At 39.8% G+C, this 10,338-nt stretch overlaps 1 long non-coding RNA gene across 1 annotated transcript; it reads left to right on the top strand.

Annotated features, from left to right (window-relative positions):
• The first annotated feature begins 5,163 nt into the window (after positions 1–5,163).
• LOC127059753 (uncharacterized) lies at positions 5,164–9,968 on the top strand. Its single transcript, XR_007777896.1, has 3 exons — positions 5,164–5,368; positions 6,221–6,385; positions 9,459–9,968. It is a non-coding gene; the product is annotated as an uncharacterized LOC127059753 (long non-coding RNA).
• Positions 9,969–10,338: the final 370 nt, after the last annotated feature.

Genomic DNA, 10,338 nt, shown 5'->3' with positions numbered 1-10,338 from the left:
TAGATTGAAAGATTCATTATTTGATACTCTGCCTTCTCCATTAATTAGTTAATGTTTGTAAAGCACTTTGGAATGAAAGGAGCTATCTAAGCAACACTATTACAATTACACACTTCAGGGCAGATAAAGAATAAACTAATGAAAACCTGCAGTAAGAAGAAAATGGACAAAATTTAAATGAGGTGTATTCTGCAGGGACTGGGAAGGTGACCATGTGGCAAATGGAAGCTCAGATAGGACTAAATCATTGCATTGTGATGCTGAGATTTGTTGAATGCCCAGCATAGAAATAAATTGGTGATCTTAATCCATATCCTTAAGGACAAGTCTCGCCTTCATATCAAGTCATCATCTTTTAATAGACTCTCTACAACTGAGAAAAAAGCACCTCTGCAAAGTGTGCAGGGGACAGCATACTGAAGTACCTTCTTTCTATTCCTGATTCAATACTGCAATAGAGGTTTTCTGTTTCCAGGGCTATGTGATTAGCTCTTTCTAATACCACTGACAACCTGAAGGAAGAAAAAAAAAAAAGCACCTTTTTTTCTCCCTTTAGAAACAGCCAGTGGATATGTTTCTTAAATTCTATAAAGGATGGACATTATGAGCCTCTGGAGCACTCTGCAGTGACAGAAAACATAGTGAGGTCGTAATAAAACAAGAAAAGAGGCAGTGGTGTCCTCTGTAGTTTGTGAATCTTCTGTTATTGTCCTTATCAACTTCTGTTCATTAAATCTTTAAAAACAGCTACAATATCTTATGTTATATTGATCACATTTCCTGATAGGATCAGAATCATAGTAGAACAAGGTGGGCAGAAGAAAGCAGGACCTTACCAGAAAGGGGGTGAGGTCAGAAGTTGAGCAGAAACAGAAATGGGGAATCAACTGTGAGTGAATGAGAGAGGTTGCATGGGGAGTGGGCTTTGGCACAAAAAGGCTGAGCAAGTGCAAGCATTGCTCACCTTTATTTTCTATCCCTACCACTCTTATTATCCTGATATCTGAGGACTTCTTTTTTCTGCTCAACACCTGCTAGTATTCGTAAGTAAAAATGACATTCAAAATGACATTCAATTTTAAGCACCAGTGCATACCTTTCTTCTTTTTTCTTTTTTTTTTGTTTTTTTTTAAATGTAATGCTCTGTGACTTTGGATCTAAGGGAAGCTACAGTGGGTAGAACAGACATGCTTGATGAAAATTAGGGCCTTTGAAAAAAAGACAATGTGGAACACTTATCAAAATAGTTTAAGACATGATACTGCACCTTAAAAATTATTCTTAATTCTGCCCCTTTATGCAGGCAAAAGAAATGCATGCAGTGCCTTGTTTCTGGGTAGAGTGCTCTCAGCTGGCAGATCTGGGTTTGTTTCAGCTAGGCACTTACCAGAAGCATTTCATTCATGGTCCCCCACACCCTACACTTCCTCCTGTCAATGGACAGGGCTGTGTTATTTCCTAAGACTGTCCCTCTTTCCCTCAGATCTATCCTGGCAATAAAGTTTCCAGTACAGGAACTTCAGTTATGAACTGGAGGGAAGGTAGGATGACTCCAGGACCTGAGACAAGTGTGGAACATCACTGCCTCATCAGAGAGCCATGGCTCCACCTCTCCCCTGTGTCTCTGGAGGGAGTAGACTGAGCTGAAGTGCTGTGGGAACGTCCACAGCCATTTCCACAGGCTCCATTTCCACAGGCTCCCCTGACTAAGGAATCCCCACTAGGAGCCTGCCATGGCCATTCTTAACTCCCAAAATGAGCAAGATGAGTGAGAAAATGCCACAAGCTTTACACCAAAGTAAAGTCCTTAGTCACTCTGGGACATTCAGGACATTCCTTTGGGCTCAGCTGTTCTGGCAGGGTTACTTCCCTCTCTTCTTGGTGGGCACTCATTGTCATCAGCTACATGTTAGGCTGGATTTTAACTAGAAGATGACCCAAAAATTGTCAAGACTTCTCAGGTGAAGTTTTAGCTTAAGAATATAAGGTAGAGATGAAATTTAAATGAATAATCCCATTTCCAGATTGCTATTTTTCTTTTAAAATGAAAATCATTATCCAGATTTGCTGGTTTCAGAAGCTGAGAAAGAGGTTTCAGTATTTTGCTATAGCTCTTTGTGAGATTCTTCTATGACTTTCAAAAGAGTTAAAGAGGGTGTTAATAAGGTATTTTAGGAAGCAGACATGCTGCCAGTAGTTTGTTTGTAGTTAGTGGTTTGTGGCTGAATTCAGCTTTACTACTTTCCTTCCAACCCTCATGAGGCTTAGTTCATCACTTGGTAATTTACTTTTTAACAGCCTTTAATTGTCATTTAATACCTAAAACTCTATTTACATACAACTGCTGAGCTGCTACTAACCACTGCCTCTTTTTGATTAACGCAGTTCAGTCTGCAAGATTGGTAATTATGTGTTTAGCAAGAAGGACTGAACGAAGAAATGCTCAAACCCAGAACTACACCCCCTTCCTTTTATTAGCTTGTCTTTTGGTTCTGCTTTTATGGCATTTTGCCTCTAGACTTTTGCTCCCTTCTGTGGTTACTTTAGTGCCTCACTGCTAGAGCTTGTGGAGACAGCATATCTGGAACTCTAGTTGTCACTATTTCCTTCCATAAAATACACTACTGCTCCCTTCCTGAAAACAAAATCTTAAGAGGGGAATAAATGTTAATGATGAAATCCCACGGGCAATTCTGTCATTGCTGATTCTAATAGATCTAGTGTTGACTTTACAGTCTGATCATACAAAGTCTGGGAGGAGGTTTGATGACCTCTCTCTTCCTGAGTGTTTTTGCAAAAAAAAGAAACTTTAGAGAAAATCCACTGGTTCTCCTACTCTCAATACATACATGTGCTCTGTTCAAAGACCATTGCTCGTTATTCATGACTTTTGGAGACCTGAGCTTAAAATCAGTGCTTGAAAATGTCTTTCTTGCATTTCATATTTCCAAGAATTTATATCCTTCTGATACTTTGCTCTGCATTCTGTTTCTCTATACATTAGTTGGCAAAGAGAAGCAAGCAATTACAAGTAATATTTTTGCCAAAGTTTCTCAAGGAGTATGTGAAATATGGCTCTTTCAAAAAATTGTATCTCAGCCTTTTATACAGGAAAAATTTATCAGATTAGGGTGTCAAAGTTAATGGCAGAAAACTTGGATGATCTGAGGGGTTTTCACTCTACATTCATACACTCCTAACTGTTAAACAATTTTGCCTCATTTTCTCTGAAGAAAGAATAATAACAATTTTCTAATCAGTGAAACCAAGCCTAGGAAGGGCCTGATCAGTTAAACTTTGAACATATTTAATCAATGTGAATATTAAATTATTATATTATATATATATAGTTTTTCAATACTATCTGCAAAGTATTTAAAAAAAATCTTGCAATACTAGTAGTCAGGAGATGTAGAGATTAGACTCTGACCTATCTCTGCCTTTGTAAAAGATATACACTTTCCATCGTGTAACTGAAGAATGTTTTTCTGAAGTCAGAGCCAATACACACTCTTAGACCACTTCCATGGCCAGGGAAGATTTGGTAATTTAATCTGATATTTTGTCTGACTTCCAGGAGGTTGATCTGGAATGGTTTGCCAGTATTCTTGGCAGAAAACACAGAAAAATTAGTGGGATTCTATACCATTTGCTTTGTCAAGGGAAGATGGTTGAGGAAACACTCCAATGTTAAAAACACCAAAATTATTAGCAAAATTATGGAAGAGGAGGGCATGAGTGACAACTGAAGAAAAAAACACTTTCCAGAGATAACCTAATACTTTAAAAAGCAGCTGAAGTAAATTTATTTTGCTCTTTCCCCAATGATCTAATACACCAATGTCAGCCAAAACTGGGACAAGAAACAGCACATACAGTTGCACAGGCCCTATACTGTAATTAAAATAAACAGATTTTAATGCACAGATAGATGTATTAAGAGACGGATTCATGTTTATTAGAAGGAAATCAGGAGAGCTGCAGAAATAAATGGAGGTTCCCTTTAAAAGCACTGGGTGGTTTCATTGCTCTGTGATTTGTGTACTGTACATTCAGATCAAATCTGTGCTTTTGCAGGAACTCACTGTGAAATTACACAGTATCTCCAACACGAAGCACTAGACAACAGCATTAAGGTTGAAAGTCAAATGCTCAGCAGCTGCAAAAAGCCAAAAAAAGGGTTCCAGGACAGCATCAGTAGGATTGCTTTCTATGTATACGCTCATTTTGAAAAGGAATTCCCATAAAACTTTAAAATGGCACTGAAAAAACTTCCTCCTCTTTGAACTACCTGAACTGTTGCTGCTGAAAATTTCTACTCAGTAACTCCAGCTATGTATGTGCTTAACATGACAATGTCAAGTGTCAATCCACAGGATTGCATCTGAGTTATAGGCAATTAGAGAAATCAAAGCTACTACAATAATAAAAGGAAGTGCTGAGAAATCTCAGCTACAATCCTACCTTCTAGTCCTGCATCTGATGCAGTCCATTTCTTTTATGTGTACTTATCGGGGCTGTGGCAAGGATTAAAAGCACTTTATGCGAACCAAAGTGTAACCAGCTGTCACCAGATCGTGTTTTCTTCATTCCCTCCTTCCAGCAACAACTGACTTAAATTTTTAAGGAAAAAAAAAAATCAGAGAAGTTGGAAGGAAACTCAGATGTAATTATTTTCATAGGCTGCTCTTGTTTCTGTTTTTAAGAAACAGCACTTGACTACTGTTAAATTATAGTATGCGTAAAAATATGCTCAATATATCTACAGGCAGCTGACACGGGAACAGGTATAAAAGACAAAAGAGAGAGAACTGAGGTGGCAGCCCTGCTTCAGCATCCTACATCCCTGTTCCTCCTTCCACCTCACTAATTTGCTTTGACTGTTGTGGTGGCGCATTTTTGTTGCAATATTTCTTTTGATTATTGTTGTGTTTTGTTCAGTTCGTTTAAATGTCTTGTTCTCACCTACGGCTCGTTCTCACCTATCCCTTGCATATGGTTTAGTCGAGCGTTGCTTGCTCTTCTCTCCTTGTCCGTCAGTCCAAGTACCTCCCCCTTATTCCCTCGGGAATAAGGGGGAGGTACTTACTTCATGTCTATCATTGTAACCCAGCCCCTCTCCCCTGTCACTTAGTGTAAACCCAGCCTCTCCCTCCAGAACCTTCTGTGTCATTGCTGCGATCCCTGAGTTGGCTCTGGCAGGGGGCTGTCCTGCCCCCATAACCCTCGTTGCCTGTGCGATTCTGTATCCCCGCCCCGTGCTCTGCCCCGAACTCCTCTTGGCTGGGCGATGCCCTAAAACCGCCTCCCTTTATGAGCTGTGCACAAGTACCGAGGGTGGTTAGTTGTTCTCCACTGCTTTTGGAGCGTAAGTCCTTTTGGAGGCTCGCACCAAGGGCCCTCTCGCTCCTTTCTGCCTGCCCTCGGTGCCCCTCACCATCCATCCGGGACTGGGGTCCCGCTGCCCGTGCCGGTGGGTGCCGGGCAGGGCGCGGCCCCTCGGTTCCGGGGCAGGAGCCGAGCCAGCCCGGCACGGCTTTCTCCCGGAGAGCGGGCTCTGCGGCTGGGGGTCAGCTGATGCTGGGAGTGCTGCTCGGTCTCTTATGTCTGCTTAACTCTTGGCTTCCTTGAGCCAAAATACCTTTGTTTAACCAAAAACCACTTCACTATTAACAAAAAATCTGATATTGCTCTTGCTATTAAACAAATACTCCGCAGACAAACAGGAAAAAGTGTTTATTTTAATTAATTTTATTTTGAGATGGCGTTTCTATTTTTGCTACATAAGTGCATTGTTCCCCCTTTTTTGCCTTTTCATGAACTTTTCTAGATGAAGATCAGCCTTAGTTGTCAGTGATTGTCCAATCTATTATTTATGTTTTCTCTATGTCATACTTTTACATGATGTTTTCTAAGTAAAAGACATTTTAAAACTGTGAAGGCAGAAAAAAAAAAACCACCCTGTTACAGTGTTAAATTTCACACTTTGAGCATCCATATTTTATGCCATCACCCTTCTTTCTTTTTATTTTTACTCTTCTGTTGATAATTTCTTTTTCCTACTCCTGTCTGAATAAACTGTTGTGCCTGGAACACTCCAAACAGTCTTGCACTTTGCAAGAAGTGTGGGGTGGAGAGTCAGACTGTCCTCCCCAGGACACATCCTTTCCTCACTGCTCTACAGCCATGCTGAATCCTAGCTCTGATTCTCTCCCTGCAGTACACCACGAGAGATGTGAAAACACCACTCAGTCTGTCCTAAAAACAGAATCAAAATGAGCCACAAACCCCTACAAAAGGACCAAGGACTCACCCAACAAAACTCCTCTGAAAATAAAGGCTTCAGAGAGACTGAGTGAGTCCATTCCCACCCATGGAACTGTAGGTAATCAGATTTATTATTTTTCAATGTTTGTAGCACCTTACTGGTTAACGGTGACACCAGACAGGTGTAATTACGAAGAAATTAGTAAGTCTTCTGACTGATGATGCACAAAAAGAACGAAGATCTCAGATAGCTCTTTCTCATGTTTTTCCTCTTCTTTGGAACACTCCTCCAATAGTAAAAGTTTATTTTAATTATGCATGTGCAAAGAACTGCCAGATTTACCTAACGCTTCATTTCAAAATTTTCTGACTTTTACACAATTTAGCTATAATTTCAATATAACTGCAGAGTGTGTTAGTGAAGGAGAAAATGCTGCATTAAAATTACAGGTTAGATAGCTGAAGAGTAGTGTGCAATTGAGAGGGTGGCATTGGTATCAATTATTTGATTATTTCCTTCCCAGCACACATACACACAAGAACAATTGGTAGTTTAATGAAATAATCATATCCATACAATCTGTTTAAAATACAATAACTTAATAATACCAGCCACATAAAATTTTACACTGTAAGTGAATTACTTCTGGAAGATTCTGCAGAAGATATTAAATTGTAGTCAAGTAATTACCTAATGAGGTGTTACACAATACATTTTCATTAGCAGTAAAGTGAGAAACAGAACTAAAAAAGATAAACTTTCTTCAAAATCATAAAAAGTTTCAACTCTGCATTATCAGAATAATGTCAATGTCTAATCATTGTTTTAGACTCAAACATTTTATGCAAGACTTTTGATGTTTTTGTCCCATAATTTGTACATGTAAGTTCACCAGAACTTCTCTGAAAACAATAAGAGCATTATGTGAGCTGTAAAATATGTCTGAAAATATCTTTAATACATTAGGGTATTTAAGTGTAAGTTGAGGCACAAAGAAGTTGCCCAGAATCATCAACTTCCAAAGAGCATCTATTGCTTTCAGTAATTTATGGCAAAAATTAATATTTTGAGTTTTACACTTCGCATATTTGCATCTTCCTGCCCCTACACAGTTCTGTATAGTTGTTTTTTCAACTGATTTTTTTTAACCACACATAGGAGTACCTAAAAATGCATGAACATAATTTCACAGTGTGCAGGTGTCTGTGTTGGCAGGACTGGAGTTTCAGGGAGAGCACTGGCTTTGAGCCATGGGCTGTGAGCCATATCCCATACCTGTCCTGGTCCCTTGCTCTCTCCTGCATGGCTCTGAGCAGCACCCACGCACACTTCCTGGTGGAAGGCAGTGCCCTGCACCACTCTGCTGGCTCTGCATTTTCTTCCCAGTGGCTGCTGCAGGGCTCTGTGTTGTGTTTGTGCTGAGCACAGGGCTGATAACACAGGGATGTTTTTGTTATTGCTGCCAGGGCTTGCACAGAGCCAAGGCCTTTTCTGCTTTTTTACTGCCACATGCTGAGAGGGCTGGGGGTGAATGGGAATTTGGGAGGAGACACAGCTAGGACAGGTGACCCCAGCTGACCACGGGGATATTCCAGACCATGTGGCATCATGCTGTGTATAAAAAGTGGGGTGAAGAAGGAGAAGGGGGTGACATTTGGAGTGATGGTGTTTGTCTTCTCAAGTAAACATTGTCTGTGATGGGGCCCTTCTCTCCTGGAGATGGCTGAGCACCTGCCTGCCATGGGAAGCAGGGAATTATTATGATTACAGTTATTATTTCCTTGCTTTGCTTTGGTTGGTGGCTTTTGCGGTATTAAAGTGCCTTTAATTTAACCGACAAATTTTTTAGTTTTTACCATTCCACTTGTCACCTCAGTCCCACTGATGGGGAGGAAGGGAAGGGCTGTGTGGGGCTTGGTTGCTGCCTGGAGTTAAACCATTCCAATTACATATAAATAAATTGTACTGGTACTGTTCATAAGTCCTTGATGACACATCTGACTGCTTTACTTGGTTTTATTCTCACAAAATTACCATCCTGAAGTAGTTTATAGAAAATCTCATCTGAAATTTTTCACACCAGTCACACAGAGCAGACAGTTCAGCTTGTGGAACCTGGCTCTAGTTGCTGACACCCCTTTGCTGGCTCAAACTATTCAAAATTGTCTTTATCAGGGTGCCTGGAGATCTGTTCTCAGTTCATATTTCCCTGTAAACACTGTACTCAGTAACACCTGTGTCCAGAAACAGTTGTGTACATTGTCCTCAGCCAACTGCCATACCAAATATCTTGGTATTTCATGTTCAGTGTGAGCATGAAAAAAATCTGGAATAAAGCTGTAAAGTCAGGATAATCTGGAACAGTGAAACTGGTTTCATTTTGCCAGTGATCTGGAGTGATCTAATTTCTGTAAAGAAATCTAACCCTTGAAAAACACTTCTCATCAGACCTTTAAGAGAGACCAGTAGAGAAAAATCCCCAGCCCATACAGAATGTTTCACCCATGAAGGGTGAGTATTATGTTTCTGTCATGAGTATAAAAGTTCCATACATCATGACTGTGAAGGCATGAATGAATTATGAAGGTCTTTTGTTTTAGTAAAAGAAGCAGGATCAGCATTTGTACACAGGACATTCTATTTATTCTACGTATTTCTTGATCCGTTCATTTGGAGTTGTTTAAAACTGTCAGTTCTACCAATAAAGAAATGATCGTAGAGAAGAATAGATCAAATTCATTAGAAACTCACAAAATGGGTTTCTACATTTGATCATAAATAATGTTGATTTCTGCAGATGTTTCTCAATTCTATATTTCAAAGAATGACAGGCATTCACAAGACTATCTTGTTTCATTCAGTGCTGCTCATTTGCACCAAATGAGATGGGACCTCAGAAAATAAATAATTGTGAGACTGTGCCATCAGGATTGGAGATTGCAGAAGAACAGAGCTTTTGTCTTCAGAAAGTCTATTTCATCTTTAGTTCTTACAGACAGAAAGAACAAACAATAATGCCTTTCTGAGAATAAAATGTTACAAAGTGTGTCAACTGAAAGAAAAATGCTGTAAAGGTACATTAAGGGATGGGACCTCAACACTTTCCATGATAGTGCAAGGTCTCCTGTGGCCTCATGGCAGCTGTAGTTCAAAGTTCCTCACATTCTTCCTTTCTGTGCTCTCTTTTCAGAGTCCCTTTACAGTCTGCTAAGGATTGGGCTCACCCCAGCATGCCTTGATTTTGCCTGTGCTTCATTGATCTACTCTCTGGAGTGATGGGATTCTGCTGACCTTCTTCTTTCCATTCATCTCACTGAGAATCTTGAAGTTCATCTTTTCCCACAGAAAACTTTTAGCAGGCATATTTTTCATCTCCCAAGTTTGTACCAGAGTCTGCCCAAATGTAAGTGGGAAGATACATCAATGTTATGAGGCAAGACAAGGAAAGAAGAGCAGGGAAAGTGAAGACCATGCCATTATAAGGCTAATAAAGAAGTCCCTGAAAAGTTTTAAAAATAGAAAAATTGTTTTGCTGCATCTATACTTCAGTGTTTCATCAGACATTACCAAATAAATTTCAGTGAGACTCTCCAACATTTTTAAAATTTTCATACTAACTCTGGTTGACATACCCCTTTCAGAATAATTTTCAAGTTGTTGGGTTTTAATATTGACACGCAGTTATGGCAAGCCCTCCTCTCCTAACTCTCTAGATGACATGAATTTAGGCCAACTCAATGTCTTTAATGGGTTTATCCATTTTTACAGATGTTTCAGACACCCATCTAACCCTTCTGTCCTAGTGAAAAAATGCAAATATCTCTTTAAGAGGAGAAGGAAGTGTCACCACGGCCCCTGTAGGAAATGGCAGTCACTGTCCACTTCCAGCTAAGCATATGCCCTGTGAGAAGGAAGTATTGTTCTGCCTATCCATCTAAAGACTCTAGTCCCTGAAGTGAGAAGACAATAAAAAATCTTTTGCAGAGAATTTCCCTAGCTGATGATATAAAAACATTGTGCTGAAAAGAGGATACCGTAACATAGACACTAATTACCTTATTCTTTGATTT

This window comes from Serinus canaria, chromosome 1 (genome assembly GCF_022539315.1).
Source record: "Serinus canaria isolate serCan28SL12 chromosome 1, serCan2020, whole genome shotgun sequence".
In the NCBI taxonomy this organism is placed as follows: Eukaryota; Metazoa; Chordata; class Aves; order Passeriformes; family Fringillidae; genus Serinus; species Serinus canaria.
Note: the sequence above shows the minus strand (reverse complement) of the source record. Positions and strands in the feature narration are given on the sequence as shown.